The sequence below is a fragment of the Leptodactylus fuscus genome, chromosome 5 (genome assembly GCF_031893055.1).
Source record: "Leptodactylus fuscus isolate aLepFus1 chromosome 5, aLepFus1.hap2, whole genome shotgun sequence".
Lineage (NCBI taxonomy): Eukaryota > Metazoa > Chordata > Amphibia > Anura > Leptodactylidae > Leptodactylus > Leptodactylus fuscus.
Window position 1 is genome coordinate 103,482,420 of NC_134269.1, and position 21,803 is coordinate 103,504,222.

Here is a 21,803-nt window from a genome sequence, read left to right on the forward strand (position 1 = left end):
ATTTTACTACACAAATACTCAGGCTCTTTTGTACTTTGGCTAGTTCACACGTGGGCAAAGGGGCGGATTTTGACAGCGGATTTCGCTTCAAAATCCGCCCCTTTACAATGGTGGTCTATGCAGACCGCCGGTCTCCTTTTTTCCGCTAGCAGCAGGCTGCTGCTAGCGGAGAAAAGAAGCGACATGTCCTATGAGGGCAGCACCCTCCTATGTCGGCTCATTCATTTGAGCCGACATAGGAGGGGAAAGCCGCGACCGCGATGGTCGTGGCAGGCGGGTTTTGACCAGAGAGAGACGCGGCTCGCCGCATCTCTCTCTCTCTGTCAAAACCCGCGTGGGACTGTGTACGTGTGAACTTACCCTTATACTGCAGTATGTAAAAATAAATAACTGCGCAACAGTATGTGTATCAGACTGGGGTGTCACTGCTGTGCTGCAGAACTAGACTTGGAGTACTAATAGTGCATGAAAGCATTGCTTTAGGATGCTGCAGCAGTTAATGCCCCCATGTCATATCTGGACAGACTTTCTATTCATGCACAGAAACCTTAGCTAGGGTGATGCCACTATATGTGCCCAGTGAGCCAGCTTGGCAGTGTCCTATGACAGGGTGCTCTACAATAAGCATGCAGTTATATAAATGACTGTATAGAAGGGAATAGAGGGAAGCATATGTGTCTCCTTCCCTGAGATGTTGCCTCTGTGCTGGCAATAAAAATTAGCCCAATCAGACTGCAGATCCTAGATGTCACTGGTGAGTAAGAGGAGGGAGGGCTCAGAACCAGCCAGGCAGCTGGAAGTTCTACGCATTGCTAGTGTCTCTGTGCACGAGAGCACATACAGCCATATAGCTGCACTCACACACACACAGGCACCCTGCAAACTTTCATCTCCAGGCATGGTGTGCAGGAGCAGCGTATAGGGGATGGATGGAGGTGTCATGGTAAGTGACAGGAGAGGGAGCAGGACCTGTCCACCTGGCACTGGATCCCTGATCGCAGTGTGATCGCCGGAGATCACATTACACGAAGCGTGTACAGTATTTGGGAAGCTGCTGCTTATTGGCTGGATATATCCCCCCCGAGAGCAGTGCAGAGGCAGCAAGAAGAGGTGCAGGGAGCAGCCGCTGCACATGCTTTGAGATCGGATACTGCCTGCACCCAGGACCGGGACCCGGAGGGATCCACAGCGGCTGCTGGATGAATCGTGTGTAAGCAAGCCCTCCATACATGTGCATGTAAAGGTGCTGCATAGGATCTACCTGCCTGCTACTGCTGCTGGACGCCGTGGAGATCTGGAGGCGATTTCTGGGAATATTAGTGGATTGTGATGTTGGGGAAGGGACCATCTGCAGTGTCAATGCGGCTGCACTGAAAGCACAAGCTCATCTCCCAGGTAAGCAGATGGGTAGCCTCAGTAGTGGCCAGGGTAAGAAGGGCTTGCCAGAATCCTAGTGTCTAGGTATATATATAGCCACTTGCTATGCCAGGGGGCAGATGCACCTGCACGTTGCCCTGGCGACTCCCGTGCACCTGGTTGCTTTCTAGGGGATCGTGCAGGCATCACTCTCCTCCTATGCCCTGCTGCTCTAGTAGCAGTGGATTAGCTGCCAGGGCACTGGAGGATTTCAATGCTGTCACATATTAACATGCCTGTATGTCTGGTGCAGAGGCTGACGAGAGGTATCCGTTACTACTGTCCCTAATGTCCTTCAGAGTAAATGCCTGCACCCCACTGCAGGGTCTGTATTCTGCGATCAGTGCCCAGCCATTACATGGCACTGAAAATGAGAATAGCATTTCAACAAAGGTACATGTCAGTGCATTGGATGTAGGAAGGGGCATCATTACAGCAATACCCATCCCAGGGGTACAGTATCTACCTATTATGGTGCTACCCTCTGCAGTGGGTACATCCATAACCAACTCTACTTGCCTTCGGTCTATATAGTTCTATATGTTATAGTGCACCCCTGGATTATAGCAAAGCGTTTACACCATCATTGTATAGATCTAGGCATAGCAATTTCACTAGGAGCTATACTATAGGTAATAACCTGCTGGGGGTCATAGTATAACCTTCACATATGTACACTTTATGTTCAATCATAATACGTACTGTATATGGAAGACCCAGAGGGTAACTTTGCCTTTTGGCTTGACTTGAATGTCTCCCTAGGGCAGGATACTGATCTAATTGTAAATGCACATTTTCTAGTATAAATACATGAACAGTACAGGAAGAACCCCTGTCTCCTGCCCCTGACATCTAATATTGCCATATCACCGGGGAGAGAAGTTTCTTATTCTAATTCTTCAGCACATGTCTGAAATCTTCTGTGGAGAGAATACAAAGACTGCGAGTATGGAGTATAGCATAGCCATCCACGAAGATACATCCTATGTCTGCAGGACCACACTAACAGGGAATAATACTTTAGTGTGATTGACTATGTGATTGACTATGTGATGGCATACATATTTTAAGTACTTTATTAAAATCTCGCTTTAGATTAATGGATATTCAAGTGAGACCTATATATCTATCTTTCTATCTATCTACATTATATCCGTACCCACTTTCCACAGTATATTGTATAGTAAATCTTCCAAATGAATGATGTGTATAAGCCTCTGGTAAAGATCTCCTCCAGAGACATGGCTTATGTACACAGCTCTGGCGCTGCATGTTAGTGCAGGAAGCAGAATCGACTCCAGTTTTATACTGGCTGCTGCACAGATCTTTTCATTCCACAACCACAGAGAAGTGCTATAGGTGCCTAATGCCTATGTACAGCCCCTGGATCCTGTTTTACTGCAGCATGCTCCCTGAATATGGGCAGGCACATTGCAATGCTTCTCAAACATCCCATAGGTCTGTGACTACTAGCAAAACACCCTTTTGCTGCACTGGTGCTGAAGAAAGCTTCCCTGCTCTCATGAAATCCTTCTCAGTACTGGAGGGAGAAGAGTGATGTATGGCCTAGCTGTATATTTATTGCACTGTACAATCTACTTTATGCTGATGTTGTCATAGATTACACCAATGAAAGGCAATAATGGTTTAAAGAGCAATGTGGATAGCACAGCCACTTCCATTTACTGAGCATTAGCCGTCTCTGTAGATGGAATAGATTCTCTGGACCTGTGCCTTCTCTATGCCATAATATACTGACCCTTGGTTTGTGGGCCCCGCTGCCAGTAATAGCAGATGGCACCTTTATTTTTTGGGAGACATTGGCATCTTCCACCTCTCCCTCTGTAAAGCAATCTTTAGCTATTCCACTCAGCTGATGTTTTATAGATAAGCATGGTTGCTGTGTTGAGAGTACATCCTCTTTACAGATTAGTTCAGTTTACACTTTAGCATGATGTGGATAAAGGTTTTAAGACCGTGCCAGGGACTCAGCAGCATGTTCCTGCATTCTGTCTTAATGCCAGTCACCTCTTAGCATTAAAGTTGAGCCTGAAGTGAATTATTGGCGAGAGGTAATGTAAATGTTTAAGAGGTACAGATGTGCCTGTTTGTCAGTAACAGCCTTGCTAATAGATGGCTCTTGCTATTCATTGCATTTGTAGTCTCGGACATGCATCAGCAAACCATCTAGCCTCACAATTTACAGCATGCATGATTAGTGGGCTTTCCTGGAAGAGATAGCTAGCCCTATATTTATGGAGCGCATGCTAAGCAGAGTATGATTCAGGGGAATTATCATCATTATACATCTGGAATATTGCCTTTAGTAAGTTAATGATCATTTTATATTTTCTTTATCTCACTCGTGCTATATATTTACACTGCCAAAGTTCCACTGATATGGGTGATGCACGTGTGTGTGTGTATATATATATATATATATATATATATATATATATACTGTATATATATAGTGTGCATGAGTGTGTATATATATGGGTATAAACAAGTTAGTAATAGCAGTCATCACTTGGTTTTTGGTTATTAAAACTATTTCATTATAGTTGGTGCATGGAAAGGTATCCTCTTTGTGCATATACTGCAGAGTCAGATTCAGTCACATTGTGTCAGGAGCACAGCACAGGTTCTGAGTTTTGTCTAAGGATACATTGTGTTCCGCCAAAAGCTGCAGTTTACCAGAGGCACTGACTCTCCAGCATGCTGTTAAGGAAAATGGTCACTATCTCTGCAGTAAAACACTCTGATATATGACGTCTGTTATAAAAAGAGTTAGCAGTTACCTATGGCCAAAAACCCTGCACTTATGTGGATTGACATGTGGCCCTTATAAGAAATGGCCGGCAAGATCTGAATTACTTACTTAATTTATTTTAAGGAACTTTATTCAATTTTACAAGCAGTTCTGCAGAGAATAATGGCAGGGGGCTATCTTCATTATAAACTAAGATGCTGCATATTCTGACTCTTCTATCTGTTTTGCATATCGATAACATATATGGCATGATAACTGGTAATACCAGCTATGTACTGCAGTATGCTATGTTAATTTTGTATATGCTGACATATTAAATAAACATTTTACTGGGCGTTAAATCATGATGAAAAATCCTTTCACATGTAAAGCCCTTTCAGACTTGTCCAGTTTCAGAGATCCCCAACAGTCAACTGCAATCATTGGGGCCAATACATAGCAGCCACTCAAAGGGTATTTGCAAATGGATCACTCTAACTCATATAGTGGAGTCGTGATCCGTTGCCCCTTCTATAATGGCTATAAGATGAAAGATTTTTGGACATGGGTTATGTTAGTATGGAAATATTATTAAGTGACACCAAGTCAAGGTCCATTCCTTGAACCATGTGAATAGTGTTAGCCTAAAGTTTTGGTTTATGGGTTCTTAATGGCATGTTCTTAATCTATGTGATTGTTTCCATCCACATAGATTTTGTTTTCACCGTTAATTTCTTCAAGCCAAATTGTTTTTTATAATGAGTTGGGCTCATCCATAATTTGTTCACAGTATAAAGGGCCTAGGGGTACTGTTTCTCTTTGTGGAGATCGCAGCGTTGGCATAGGTTGTCTCGTAGGCTTTGGTAGTAGTCCCTGAGAAAATGGGAATTGGAATTGTCCAAATAGCAGAAAGCTGACTCTCTAGTGACACCTATTAATGTGTGGCCCTTAAACAGGCCTTACTATATGACTTCGGACAAAAGTCAAACCAGAGTATCCATACAGACAAAATATCTATCTCCAGACAGCAATTTCTTGTCCTTAGCATTGTAGAGCAGGGAAGTGATTGGTTAGAATAGCTATCCAATAGGTGGCACAAAAGAGACATCTTTCTAGCTCCTTGACGTAATAGTGTTTTCCCTGTGCTGGTTCTCCACTGCTGTATTGTCACTTACTATAAGAAACATGAGGACACCATGAGGAAGATTACTTGTTCATTTTACTATTTTGATATGTTATGCCAGGTTGAATGGTCATTATATATTCATGTTTTTATTATATGCAGTGCTCAAAATATCATCCTTATTGTTTTTAGAATTTGTAATGACAAAGTGAATTTCCATGGAAAATCGGATTTTCCTGCCACAATATTTAAGCAATTTTTACAGCTATATAAAATGTATAAGATGTTGGCACTACGTCTATTACCCTATTACCTAGGCATCATGAACACAACTGGGTATGGTGCCATGAGCAAAACTCAGGACAGGTCTTAATCCTGTCCGTTTTGCAGCTCCTTGCACGTTGACCTCAATAAATGGGGCAGCGGAGACAAGGGTGGCACATGGATACCATCCATTTACTATCTGTGACATTTATTCACAGCCTGGTAACAATTTACCTGTCAGTATATTTTTGGACTGTTTTGGGGAACTGGAGTATTTGTAGTATGTAAATACTCACATGGAGAACATGCAAAGCCCAAACTCATGTGTCCTTAGTCGAAATAGCGTTTAGTACTTTGGAGCTGCACAGAAATGGCTGTCTCTGAGCCACCCTGTGTTACCAAAACCTGGAGTGACCTCCAGTTACTTGTTGGTGGACATATGTAAGGGAATGATCTGTACACTGTTTTTTTTTTTCAGTTACTATGGTCTGCACTTCTGACTGCCGCAACTGATCTTTTTGCAAGTCACAATATTTCAGTTGGCCAAGAAAAGTAAAGGTTAAAAGTAGAGCTGGGAAAATGATCCAACTTTCTCACATCGAGTATTTCAATTATTTTGCATTCATGCCATCGCGTTTCACACTGTCATTGGCTAAAGGCCAATTTAGATTTGGCCATAATTGTCCAGCCCTAGTTATAATAATAACATATTGCACAAAGGGGGTGCAAAGTAATAGGGGAAACAAACCATCTGCAATATCATTAATGCAATTATTTTGAAAAGGGAACCTGTTAGATGAAAATTCAATATCAAAGTAATGAGTACATTGTACTCCCTTCTATACTTTACAAAGATGCTGTTTATATTTTGCATTGCAGCTCCAGTTACATAAAACCTGCATTTTATTATATGAAAATTTACTGAATAGGAGTTTCTTCTCCTGTTTGGACTTTGCTCTCCACTCTATATAACTGTTGGTAACCGCTACCAAGCTCTTCCACTCGTTGCGTGAGTGACATCGCACCCCTGAGCTCATCGTCTGAATTGGCCATAACAAGAGCAGTACTGACTATACTGCACATATCTGGTGGCTTCAGTTTGCACCCAGAAGAACAGGAAGTTGGCTTCAGATGGAAGCAGCTGCAAACAAAGTGGGACTTGTCACTCAAGCAATGGGGGGCTGAGCTAGGCAGCAGTTAGGGGCGGTTATCTCGAACAATAAACAAAGCCCTAGTGGGAAAAGAAAGACCCCCTAAGGCAATTTTCAGTTAATTTGCATATGCATGAAATTCTGATTTACGTAAAACAGAGCTGCAGTGCAGAATGAGGAAGGCACCTTTGGAAAGTATAGAAGCTGTCCTTCAAGGTGCTGTCAGTTTGATATTGGTTTTCCAGCTGACAGTCTCCATTTAAATGTAATGAGCATGTAAACATTCATGTAATTATTTGCATGCATTTTCCATTTGCCCTTTAATTATACTTGCATTATATATATCAATAAATCTAATAGGCAACTTAATAGCTTAAGAATACTAAATATTGAACATACAATACATAATACATATGTAAAGTATTTGTATTTAGGAAAAATGAAATGATATTTTCGGGTTAATGTGTCTACCCTGTGATGAATACAACTTGATGTTAACGCATCATGTTTCATGTTCATTACATTAACTGATGCAATAAAATTGGCTTCATCTGTATGTGTGGGTAATAGGTCATAGGGTCATTTAACAGGATAATGGAAAGCCAGCCTTGTAAATGTTTATTGCATTCTAATGCTGAGTTTTACATTAGCTTTGGGTGTTGGTAATCCAATAGATAATGAGGATACGGTTTGGTTTTCTAGTGACAGTTTATTGAGATAAAGGAGTTGAAGGGAGTTGGTTAAGAGTTTGCATAGAGTAGGACAAATTTGTAGCCAAAGGTCATTTATAGTACCTGCCAGGAGGTGACATGGAGTAATGTACTACTGCCATAAGATGTTGCTAAGTAATGCTGCTACACTTTGTCACTGTTTGTCATATACCTGAGACACTAGGGTTTTACTGAGCTTGAAAAGAATTCCATAGCACTGACACAAGTCAAGGTCAGTGCACTGTGCATGTCTTACAAATCCTTCTTTTACTCACCCGCCTGGACGTGTGAGTGTGCCATTTATATCACTTGCAAAACTGGCAACAATGAAGCAATACCTGAGCAAAATAGCTTTCCAGGACTTGCAGCAGGTTTGTTCAGTGAGCATTTTTATTAATCTGATTTTAGAGGATTCCCTGGTGGGAAGGAGGAATTAGATAAATAACAAGAATCTTAATAGATTCCTTCTCAGTGTTCCTATAATATTTATAAAAATTCCTCTTTTTAATAAAAACAACAAAATATAAAGTCATAACTATTTACAAAACCATGGGAAGTCATAATGATAAGCATGGTATAGAATGCAGATCTATAGATAGGTCCAAAAATGGAAACACGTTAGAAAGGAATGAGGTACAAAGCCTCAGGTAGAAAGTTATGCTAGGAAAAAGGCACTTCTCAAGAACAAAAACATAGTACTTGGAGGCATCTTACAAAAACTTTGGCGTTGTCCAGTTGTGACTTGCTGTAGGACCTTAGTTATTGTCGGTTTTAGGTTTATGTAGTTTTTATGTAGGTTTTAGGTAGTTGCAATGGACGTCTTGTCTATAGTGTTGTGGGATAAATTATTTTTTATTAAATATATATATATATATATATATATATATATATATATATATATATATATTTAAATTTTGCTACTAGAAAGTTTTCCTGGTGCAGTGATCTGCTACGTTTTTGGCATGACGAGGCGACCATATTGCAGAGCAATTACTATCTCCAAAGACATACACATTTTATTTTAATGATGAGATATACCTTGGGACTTATCTTTCCAATTCAGAAGCAGTACGGAGATAATCCTGCCAATGTAAAACAGGCCTATTCCCTTATATGAGCTCTCAAGCTTTTGATTATCAGCTGAATATAAAGTCAGTGCTCAATGCAGAAAGTCATGATAGAAATCTAGCATCATGAAGCTTTAGTGCATTAGTTCCACAGGAGAGATATGTGTGTGGCAAAATAGGGGCAATTCATCAAACATTTGATATATCTTATGAAAAGCAATATCTCTCTATGACATTGATACATCAGTGTCTGAAATAGCTTATCACCCAAGAGATAACCCTGATTATTTCATATCATATTCAATTATTGACATGAAATCCCAGTAAACGAAGACCAAAATCCCTGTCTCAATTGGGTTTCACAGGACTGTATTTTTTGAGAGGTTTCAAAAGTCATCACTATCTATGATATTGTGGTTAATGAAAACTGAAGAAGTAATTGCTAGTTGTTTTTCTTTGCGGTCCACCATTAGGGGGTGATGTTGTTCACCGGTCGGTTTGTTTGCCATTCTATGCAAATATTGCATGATAAACAGTAATAGTATTTATTAAGAGCATCTTGCCCAGTCTTAATGCTCTGCTTCTTATTAGCCTGTAGCATCATGTATAATAAACACATTACAGCTACTTCAAGTGTACCTTATCCCTAATATTGTGTGTGTACCCCATCACTACTATTCTCAGAGGGAAAGTGGTCACCTTGCATTATCTAATGATAGTTTACTGAGTCCTGCAGTGAAAAGTTAGTACATGCATGGTAGAAACTGAAGGGGGATGATCTGGGGTTATGTTAAATATGATGTGACATATAGATAGTAATACAGTTTTTTTCTGTTATGAATATTGTCATGATCTGCATGTCAAAAAGAGCAGCTCAGTGTTATGTGCAGCCCGGACTGAGAGAGCTCCGTTTAATGGGCTCATTACAAAACAATGCATGGATGTGTATTCAACACACTAACAGCCCCTTTCAGCCAATTTATTCAGATCAGAAGATGGAAAACTCTCTTTATTAGGTGGCTTTATTTAAATGCTCAGCGCTGGGCCATTTTGAAATAATCGTTCGGATTACAATGTCTTTTTTCATCATTATATTGTCTGGAACCGTGTCAAACCCTTTCTTATAAATAACCACATCTTTCATCCCGAAGCTAAATGAGAATATTGTGGATGACCTTTGGTGAACTTGCGTGCTGTTTTCACCCGTCCCTTTAATGCTAGCGGTTAATGGGAATGCATAGTTACTTCACTTACAATTAAAGAACATTTTCATGTGACTCTCAAGATATCCTATATTGCATGTTCACACTGGAGTATTTGCATCTTAGTAAGCCACTTTTAAGAATTCTTCCCTACTGTTTGGTTAATTGACCTCCCTAGGATATTGGGCCTAGTGTATACACGTGATTGTCTGCACTATGCCCACAATGGAACCATGGCATGTTGTACCGGGCATTGTTCATCTTTTTTTATTTTCTGTAGAGAAAAATAAAAAATTAGAAAAGTATTTGTTTGATCCAAAAAAACGAATCAAGAGCATTTTTCTAAGATCCCCCAATTAAATGTCACCTATCTACAGTATAGGTGACATATGAATGATCATTGAGAATTCAACAGCCAGAATCATCACCAGTCACTACAATGCACCCCCACACACACACACACACACAAGTCCCCTATATGCCTAAGGGCATCTGTATGACCACCACTTTATTCATTTCTATAGGACTGACTCCATTGGTCCCATTGAAATGAATGGAGCAGTGTTCACAAATGTGCACTACAGCTTGATTCATACCCCAAATATCATAAATGGAGAGATTCCCAGTAGTGAGATCCCTAGAAGTCACACATTTATAATTTGCAAACTAGGGGACTTGCCACTGAAATAGGTGACAACCCAAATGGGAGACAAACTGGAGAATGTTATGGAATTATATCCAAAATGTGTTGCAACAAAATTTTCAACAACTTGAGAGTAAAGGACCTCTCAAAGACATCAATGAACAGGTAGTTTTATTTCATAAGTATGTTTAATGAACACATACACTCACCGGCCACTTTATTAGGTACACCTGTCCAACTGCTCGTTAACACTTAATTTCTAATCAGCCAATCACATGGCGGCAACTCAGTGCATTTAGGCATGTAGACATGGTCAAGACAATCTCCTGCAGTTCAAACCGAGCATCAGTATGGGGAAGAAAGGTGATTTGAGTGCCTTTGAACGTGGCATGGTTGTTGGTGCCAGAAGGGCTGGTCTGAGTATTTCAGAAACTGCTGATCTACTGGGATTTTCACGCACAATCATCTCTAGGGTTTACAGAGAATGGTCCGAAAAAGAAAAAACATCCAGTGAGCGGCAGTTCTGTGGGCGGAAATGCGTTGTTGATGCCAGAGGTCAGAGGAGAATGGCCAGACTGGTTCGAGCTGATAGAAAGGCAACAGTGACTCAAATAGCCACCCGTTACAACCAAGGTAGCCAGAAGAGCATCTCTGAACGCACAGTACGTCGAACTTTGAGGCAGATGGGCTACAGCAGCAGAAGACCACACCGGGTGCCACTCCTTTCAGCTAAGAACAGGAAACTGAGGCTACAATTTGCACAAGCTCATCGAAATTGGACAATTGAAGATTGGAAAAACGTTGCCTGGTCTGATGAGTCTCGATTTCTGCTGCGACATTCGCATGGTAGGGTCAGAATTTGGCGTCAACAACATGAAAGCATGGATCCATCCTGCCTTGTATCAACGGTTCAGGCTGGTGGTGGTGGTGTCATGGTGTGGGGAATATTTTCTTGGCACTCTTTGGGCCCCTTGGTACCAATTGAGCATCGTTGCAACGCCAAAGCCTACCTGAGTATTGTTGCTGACCATGTCCATCCCTTTATGACCACAATGTACCCAACATCTGATGGCTACTTTCAGCAGGATAATGCGCCATGTCATAAAGCTGGAATCATCTCAGACTGGTTTCTTGAACATGACAATGAGTTCACTGTACTCCAATGGCCTCCACAGTCACCAGATCTCAATCCAATAGAGCATCTTTGGGATGTGGTGGAACGGGAGATTCGCATCATGGATGTGCAGCCGACAAATCTGCGGCAACTGTGTGATGCCATCATGTCAATATGGACCAAAATCTCTGAGGAATGCTTCCAGCACCTTGTTGAATCTATGCCACGAAGAATTGAGGCAGTTCTGAAGGCAAAAGGGGGTCCAACCCGTTACTAGCATGGTGTACCTAATAAAGTGGCCGGTGAGTGTATGTTATAATGTGTAACTACTGGCAGGTACAGATAGTAACCAGCTCCACAACTAATCGTAAATGGCTCCTGCTATGAATATACTGTATAGCTGCAGTTTTATCCATAGCACTACTTCTTCTTGTATCCCTCAGTTATACTTACTAAAAGCTGATTATTTCCTGATACATATTTCACAACCTAATTTATCATATTTCCCACTGCTAAAATAATCTAATAGGCGAGCAATGAGATATTTTGTTGCAGAAGGGACTAGCGGCGTCCCACCAGCTGGCTAAGCCTGTTGGTTAACATCAAAGGAGACAGGAGCTGTGAGCTCACATTGGTCATTTAAAATATCCTTTTTATTCCATTATACAGAGCTTTAAATCTGAAATCCGCAGCTTAGAAATATGAATTTTGTGGCAGCTGTTTCTGTTTTAGAAAGTTTGTGTGTGCGAATTATCGCATTAGTTAATATCATAGTTATTTTCATGAGTTGGAAAACCCATATAGCATAGTTAACTTGTCTTCATTATTTCTTTTATATCAGCAAATTGAAGTCTTCTACTGTTGAGCAATGCTGAAAAAACCCTAGTAGTATTACTTTTACCATCTGTCTGCACCCAATATATCATACTGTAGTTTTGGTTTAAGTAGTTTATATATTAGAAAAGAACACAATATTTCTGACTTCTGCTTCTCCAATATTGTGTTTAGATAGAGCTTATCAACAGACATTGGAAAGTGAGTAAAAGAACACTTTTTTTTGTTGCGGACGGATGCCTCCCTGACTACAATAGGCCTAAAGTATGTTATCAGTCACTATTCACTTACTGAATTTAATGTTAAGTTTTGTAAGGGGTTATACACAGCTATTTCACTTGTCTGATCAATATACAGTACATGCTACATCTGCTAGAACAGGATACGCTGGCTTATACAATGGTATAGTCATGGAGTCTGATAACATTAATAATGATAATATGTTTTATGGAATGCACCAGATGAAAGTCTAATAAATGTATACCTTCATCTCTACACAAACACCATAATCACACAAGTTTCTTGATACTTCATACGTGCAGGATGATGCCTTTAGAGCACTGTATACCTTTTAGCACTGGAGTTTACTACAGAGTCACTGAAATAAAATTGCCCCATTTGGGATGGCATTTATAGAGAGCCTTCCATGGAAGATGTTGAAACCTCCCTTTTTTACAATGTAGTAATACAGAATTGCTCTTCTTGCGCTGAGTTGCTCCATGTGTTTCATATATGCACTTGGATACCTGTGATGGATGCATCATTAGGGCCATATGTCACCGATAGGGTTCAGGCTCAAAAAACAGTATAGTAAATGGTATATGCATTTGCTTTACTAGATGACAGTCTGTTGGGCCAGTGTCGTACTGGGGTGGTTAGGGCCCACCAGTAGAATTCATCCTGTTTCTGTCGGTAGTCTGCTGACTGGTCCTTTCCTAGAATTAGGGCCCTTTTAGCTTTTTGAGCCAGGTAAACATGCCCATACAGTACCAGGGTTCAAGCGGCAGGAAAATGATTGGTGATTGGGGCCACTACAGTGATGCTGAGAAGGCAAGGCTTGGCTATACTGCTGGATGCATATACAGTATATCATAATAAACTAGGTAGTTTGTTAAATAGTCTTTATTTTATGGTTGGCACATAGACTGGTTGAGATGCTGTATACTAAATATATGTATGTAACAGTGAGTGTAGTGTGACTTGCATACTTGTGAGGAGGGGTCTGGAGGTCTGCTCTGGCTCAGCAACCCTCCAGGGGATTCCTCTATTTTAACAGTGGGTCTGTCTGAGACTGATCTTGGCATCTACTGCAGAACCGAGCCCATGGTAGAAATGGAGTATGATATAATGAAATACACAATGTAAGCAAGATGAACCTAGAAAAATTTTACAACATACTTGAATTGTATCTTTCCATATGCACCATTTTCTAATAGTTCTCCAGTCTCTGTCATAAGCAGTGTCATCCTGTTGATGAAGATTATTGTTTCCTAAGACCTTTCGTAGTAAGAACTACATGAGATGTGCTGAGATGCACCTGCTTAGGACAGAGAATTGCTGCCGATCTTTTAATAGAGGCAATTGTGCATTACAGTATGACCAGTCATCAACTTGAGCATCAAAGATTAGGAGAACGGCAGGATAGGACACTTACACTAACAGTAGGGGCAGGCATATTGATTAACATACACTTACCATACAGGTGAAGAACACATGGAGTTAATTGTATGGTTATGGCAAGTCTACAGAAGAGGACTGTCATCTTCTGCTGTAATAAATACATTAAAGAATATGGCATGCTGGGCAGCTTAGCTTTTCCTGCAAAGACTATGCACATATCCAATATGGACACACTGACAGAAATATAATATTAAACGGTTGCTTTTCACACCTGTTTTCCAGTTGCAGACACCTGACCCTAAGTGTCTGCTGTTAAAGGCAGTTTTGTAATAAATCAAATCAGGCTGCAGCAAAAGACACAAAGTCGGAACAGAGAATTCTCATGTGTCCTATATAGTAGGCTTAGCAGAAGAACCATCTCAAGCTAGTATAACTGTAGTGTTTCCTGAGGATTCCATTTTTGGATTCTGAATAGTTACAGGTATTAGGACAGTATATTTAAGGGACATTGAAGTGTATTTTAGTCTAGAGGTACTAACTGGAACCCAATGTTAGTGGTTGACTAATAGCTAGTTATAGTAGAAGGCCATTGAAAGCCTAAAATTTTCATTAGGTCATGGAATTATTACTTAAAAAAGTTATTATATCAAATGGCACAAAACATATTGTTCTATATAGTTAATTGATGATAAGAAAGAATACAGAGGACTCACAGTTATTGCCCATTGTATTCAAGGGCCATGTATTCTCTCATCTCCTTTTGCTCCCTAGCCAATGCCTGATGCTCTGTTTGTATACAACTGTCAACCATCGGTGAGGGGCTGAGCGAGAGGGGGCTCCTGGAATACTGAGAAAGTGAACTCAATAATGAGTCTGCTATATTTTTTCTTATTAGCTATAAACCTTTTGATCAAATCGCCCACAATACCTGTCCTCGAACTCTGCTTCTCTTAAGTAGGTCTGAGTTTAAGTTACTAGTATCCTTTCTCTCTATGGCAAATCACAATGAACCCTTCACCATCATAAAACCCGGGCCCCATGTTGTGAAAACCCATTGATTTTGCCATGGTGGAAACGATAGTCAGTACAGTATGCTGCAGTAGCGGCAATGTGGATGAGATTCTGGCTAATCCGATCCACACATTTCAGAAATGCTGCCATTTCAAAATTCGTCACGTTTTTGTAAATCACAGTATGTCAATTATACCTACGGAATGCTGACATTTTCGGTATATAGGTATAATAGGGAATGAAAGTATGCAGCAGAAAACTGTGTGAACTTACTGTGAAAAGTGCTGTGGAAAAAAACACAATGCATTTCTGCCGTGTCTTTTCCACAGCGCTTTTTGGCTGCCGCTCCCTACATAGGGACTTAGGGCTAGTTCACACGGGGGCAAGGAGGCGGGTTTTTGACAGCGGATTTAGCCTCAAAATCCACCTCCATACAATGGTGATCTATGGAGACGACTAGTGTTCTTTTTTCTGCTAGATGCATATTGCTGCTAGCGGAAAAAAGAAGCGAGCTGCCCTTTCTTCAGGCGGATTCCGCGGCTCGCTGAGCTGTGGCTTCCGCCTGGTGGCAGCAGCCTCCGGAGTCGGTCCATTCATTTGAGCTGACTCCGGAGGGAGAAGCCGCGACAGTTGTGGCAGGTGGGTTTTGACCCGAGAGTGACCGCCCCACCGCCCTCCGTGTGAACGAACCCTTAGTGTAAAAGAGTTTTCGGGGATAAGAATATAAATGGCCTTTCCTTAAAATGAGCCATCAATATCAAACTGATGTGGCTCGGTTCTGAGAGTTGAACCCCACACACTTAATATTTATGGACTTTTCTAGTCAAAGGCAATCAGTGTTCAGATCCCAGAAAACTCCTTCAAACCATATGAAATAAAACTTTCTATATATTGTATAGACTGTCACATCTTTGACGGTCTATCCCTACAACTCCTTCTCTCCATGGATGCGCTGATGGGAGTCTTGGATTTCCTGTACTACAAATCAATGTGGGTCCCAGCATTGGAGACTTCAATGATCTTACATTTTTTACTTGTATAATTTATTGTTTTTTAGATATCAACATTTAAGAATATGCTAGAAAACGATCCGTCAGTGACCAGTTCTGCTACATGAAGGCAGTGTGAGCCTCCAGTCCAATGCTTACATAAGGTTTTGCAGATAGAGCATCATAAAGGATTACACTGGTGATTTTATCGACATTAAACTGTTTGTGGCGCTCAGGATGAAGGGATGCAGGGCAATGAATTAGCAGTGAATCAAGTCCCAGCTGATGTAATGAGAGCAGGAGCAGTTTACTGTAAATTAAAAATATCTGGCAGGGCCGAAGGGAACATAACTCAGGTCCTGGCTCTCTTATAGCTTCAGCTCCTGTTAAGTAGCTGCTCTCGAAGCAAATTGTGACACTACTAATGATTGATCTGCTCTATTATTAGGAAATGACCATTTAACAAAAAATCTCTTATACAAGCTAAACAGCACAATTTAAGTGTAACCATCCACCTGTGCCTGCAATATCTGTTATGGTATATGGTCTCTGTTGGAGAATCCGTCATATCTGACGGGAAATACAGCGCAGCACGCAGTGCTATTCTTCCAATCAAAATAACAGATATCTTGGCACAACCCAACAGATCACAATGTAAGTAAATAGAGTTAATTGTGCAACAGTATGTCACTGGATCAGGGTTTTTGTTTATGATGAAAACGGCATGCAAATGTGAACGTAGATTATATAGTTAGTATAGTTATTCAGAATTACCAATTTTACATGTCAGCAGTTCTCTATGGTACAGTGTATGTTTCCAAAATGGCTCCCATCATGGGTAGGAGGAATTTGGGAGTAATGTTTGGCTTCTGCAGGATATTGAAATCATCAGCAGAATATGTATCATTTACAGTGTCTGCATTCTGTGAATAGAAGGAGTATATAGTTTACTCCTATAGGACCCATACAAACGTATGTTACATGGTCACTCCTACTGACCTATAGGCATAGCACTCTGTCATGTAAGGCTACAGAATCAATGTTCCTAGACAGAAAACTCCAACAAATGAGACCACTAACATATGTAATACATCCATTTATGTGTGATACATGTTTAGCATAGTCATGTATCATTGCCTCAAAGTCTCTTCTGGGAATGGGTCAGCGTTGTGTATAACAAAGATATTACTGTTGTGTTCATTATGTGTGAATGTTCAAAATCCCAATCTTGTCAATGTTAAGGCTGAAATACCTGGAACAATTGGGCTCTGCTAAGCTAAACTGGGTGCTATTCCGGGTTGGGCTGGCTCACTAGAGTACGATCCACTGATGAGCCCAGGCTTTGATAAACTTTGAAGATAAACCACTAGGGCCTATTTCTTATGGGATGGTTCAGAAATAAGTTGCCTGACCTTACTGATGATTCATCCTTTGTGTGCAATGCTAAAAACTAAGTGTGTGATGCAGAGTAAATGTTTAGATGTGCTGTATATACACAAAGGGGGTAATGGAAACCTCAGAATGAATCCCTCCGATGGGCACGAGAAACCCCAAGCCAACTCTGGCCCTGTTTCTTTTAGTTCCATGGCTACATGGAATATGCCAAGTTTAATTCTCAAAATGATTTCTTCATCTCTAAAGGAATTTGATTCCAAAAGGAAAACCAAAAACAATTTTCGCCACTGCCTCAGGGGGGCAAAGTGATTTCTGTCTCCAAACTAGCGATTTCTCCCAGGATTAACATTACATGTGTAAAATGACTTGTCATCTATTCCTCTTGAGTAAACCTAACTGTGCTGCATTATGTTCTGTTTTCTGTCATCTGAATATGATGGTAGATGCAGCTTCGTATTGAGTGGGTTACATTCTGACAGGGAAGCATCTTTATCAGATTTACATATCTACAGAGCTATACTTTATATACAGTATATACAGTTTATATGTGAATTCTTTGACTTGGAGTGTCATCTAAAGCAGCAAAGTAGAATTAGCAAAATCAAAATCCTATTAATAGACAATGAAGTTCAGTTAATAGTATTTGTTCAATTTTACTAATAGATGGGTTTCCAACATTTTTTGAGATAGTTTCAAGTATAATAGATGGTGCCAAACTTCAATGGGTATTAAAAGGGTACACTAAGGTCTCATGCACACAACTGTAGTTTTTATCCTGAAAATAGAGCTGCAAAGCAGAATAAGAAAGGCATCTTTGGAAAGTGTAGAAGCTGTTTTACAAGGTACCATCACTAGTTTTATACTCATTTTCCTCTTGATAGGCTCGCTTTTAATTGTGTATTGTGTATCATATTTTTATCAATTCAAGTAAATGAACATTTTTTATGTTTCTAAACTGTCCTTTCTTTAGTTGCTCTAAATAATTTACATGTGTCATATGTGACGCTACTAACTAAGTAGTTTTGGTTGCTTCTATCCCATAAGCACAAATCTATGCTCAGCTGTGCTAGAACTGATGTCCATTACCATTGCTTTTTACCTGCACAAGAGTCCTCAAGGATGATTTATTGAAGGGTCAGGCATCTCAGTTAGTAATCCTTCGGCCTTCCATTATACAAGTCCCATTGCTGTAATAAAGCGGCTATATTAGTAATCACTTTCTGCGGTGTCAGGGAATGGGTTAATGTTGAGCAGCCTAATTTTTTGCTAACACACACTTGTCTGGGATTCCTCCGAAACAACCATACTACTTCTGCCCTCTGTGTCCCAGGAGACCTCTGAGTAAACGAGGCTTTTAGAGGAAACGTGGCCTCCCCCTTAGGGAGAGAATAGAAGACACTAAATAATTAAATAATCCTTTCACTGCTCTATGACTGTGAGCTTTACTATATTGAGTGAGAGAAGCAGAAGAGACTCCCGCGCCATCTGGGCTGACTGCTAATCTTTTGGTAACCCACAAACACTTCTATTAAACACAGTGCTGATCACTGGGAGCCATACACTCACAATGGACATTGGATCATAGGCATGAGTGACTTTATCACAACTCTGCAGACTTTTCTATCCAGGTACCAAAGATGGGATAACATGTTAAATACATTTTAAATATCTTTGGTGAAGATGGGAATTAATCACATTGACATATTGTTGCTATACTCATAGAGTAGCATATGTAGTAGCTTAAAGTGTAACCAAACTTTCAGACGTATTTTCAATTTTCTGGCAGTATTTTTGTCGTTAATAAATTTTATAACACACTTTATTTATAAATATTGTCTATTTTCTATAAAATCCCGCATTTTTTCATTCTTAACCTTGCTTCTCTATTGAAAACTGTTCCCTGCTTCTCATTGTGTATATATATTTATATATACAATTTCTGACTGTGTTTATAACCCCTGATATCTGTAACTTTGTAAAGTTTCTACTTTTTTATGCTGCCTGAGATCTAGCCATTTGAAGTGGCCCTCCCCGTCCTCATTTTCTCTTCTTTCACACACTTATACACTGTACAGTAGACAATGAGAATATGAAAAGCAAGGGGCAAATCTTAATAGAGAAGCAAAGAAAAGAGTGAAAAAAATGAAGATTTCATAGAAAGGAGCCACAATCTATTTATACAATATTTTATAAACATTTATTAATGACAAATATGCTGCCAGAAAATCAGAAGTTGACCGAACGTTTAGTTACACTTTAATCCATTCATCTGATTTATTAATACACTGAAGGCCTAGAATTTGTTCTGTGCTCAGATCTTTTGTGAAACATTCTGGTAAATATCAAAGCAAATGAGAACCTTATATTAAAATGATCAGGTCGACCTTAGTGAAAATGTCATCTACAATGTTAATGGAAGCAGTAATATGCTCGCTTTACTTGTAAGAATTTAATTTCTTACCTAATCTTAAAGGGAGTGTTTGGGGGATAGGGGTAATCCTTTTTACAAATAGCTCAGAGTGGCACAAACAAAAATAAAAGAAGCCATGCTTGCCTGACGCTAGGTTCAAACCTTTGGTGGGGTTTTTGTTCTTCGGGTCCCGACCCAACCCAATTAAAAAGCAGTTACTCATGGAAACCTGCTTTTAAATAGTGGGGTCTGTCGGGTTTCTCCCCAATAAATGCTTGCAGAACTTTTCTATCCGCGTTTTTCAAGTGGAATTTTGGATGCAGTCCACAAACGGTCGCTCAATAACCGTAGCATTACTAATGTTGCCTCATGCCAGCCTCTACTTCCTGGTTCCTCTCCCGAAACTCATTGGGATTAGTAGCACCCTGCTTCTGCTTTGGTTAACTGAGTAGAACTTCCTAAGTGTCAAAGAAATCAGAAATAGAGAATGGCAGCATCAGAATGAAATTTATTTAATATTTACATTAAAATGTAGTAATTTAGAAGCAGACCCTCAAAGTGAATGTATCAAGCTCAGTCTGGCTGGTATTAGTACTGCTGAGAAATAACAACATATTTGTGTTTCATGTACAAAGGAAGTATAGGATGCAGTTGCCTGTATGGTTCCAGTCCCAAGTAGCCATATAACAGAAAGAAGGTTTGCATTGTACATCAGATGTACCATTGCCAGATCAGGTATTACACCTCTGTATGTAAAAGAGACATGCAAAACTATAGTAGGGAATGATAGAAGTGTATTTGCACCTTACTACTGCTACATGCAACTCATTCTTTGTACTGAAATATACATGCTATGTAGAATATAATAATGCAGTTATTAGATGTTGTATATTAGGATATGTAAATGGTACACTTCTAGATACATAGTATGGACAGGTTGGGCTTGTCCACATGTACTGAAAAATCTGTTGCTAATTCCATAGTGAATCCGTGATCAAATTTACATGGCTTGGATTTTACTGTGGATTCATTATACATATTTATTGTAAAATCTGCAGAATTTCTGTTATATGTGAATATAGATCCAGGTCGGTGTCTGACTACATATTAGCCTACCCTGTTGAGTATGGAATTACATATGTGTAGACACAAGAGGGCCTCAAATCATATCCAACCGTCTCAACAGAAAGTAGTCTTGTTGCCCCTAGCAACCAGTCAGCGCCATATTATTTTTACAGTGCACTTTACACAATATAAGCTTTTCTGAGACAGTTTTGATACATGAGACCCTGTGGCGTTGATGCTACCATATAAGCCTTGGTTATCGCTTTAGACATGTCACAGTAACCCAGTCAATGCCAGTAAGAAGCAGTAAACTACCATGTGTGGCCAACGTTGTATCCTGTGGCTCAGATACAGTATCTTTTGTAATGATTGTGCATTAAATATCGGCTAATATACATGGCCAGTGTAGTACAATAGGGACATGAAGCATGAAAACATCATCCCCACTATAATTATATTTCCTAGGAGAAGCAGTGGTAGAACATCTTCCAGTCTCTGGAGCTTACGGTCCTAACAATATTGGGAATTGATACAATAGTAGTGATAAGTGCTTCCAGCTGCACGCTTCTCCATGACGCCCCACAGGAAATGGACGATCACAACTCCAGTTTTCCTTTTCCAACATCATATAATAATTCACCTGTATGTAATTCGTCTAAAATGCCTCTCAGTTGTAAGCAGAACTAAATTGTGAGGAAAAATCTTAATGTTATTTGGGTATAATCCTGCAAACAAATGGAAAAAAAAAACTTGTTTCAAAAGAATTATATTTGCTTTAGCTATATAGTCATTCATTCATTCATTCATTCATTTCACCAGGTGAATTTCTAGAAATTTTATTTTCTGCCATTTACTTACATTTACATTGTAAATTTATTACCATGCATCTAAAGCAACATTCTATTCCTTTTTTTCACCATTATATTTGTTATTCAGTAACAGTGGTTGAACACGGACGATACATGTATTTATTGTATTTTAGGCTAAAACCCGACGTTGCGAAAATGCAACTTATTTTGTTGCAGTTTTTTGAGCCA

General features: G+C 39.9%; 1 protein-coding gene across 2 annotated transcripts in view; it reads left to right on the forward strand.

Moving 5' to 3' along the window:
* Nucleotides 1–820: 820 nt before the first annotated feature.
* The window catches only part of PLXNA4 (plexin A4), a 751,018-nt gene continuing 730,035 nt past the window's right edge, over nt 821–21,803 (forward strand). For both annotated transcript variants that reach the window (XM_075273936.1, XM_075273935.1), the window contains exon 1: nt 821–1,395. The gene's annotated coding sequence lies outside the window, so the exon portion shown is untranslated. The remainder of the gene's footprint in view (nt 1,396–21,803) is intronic.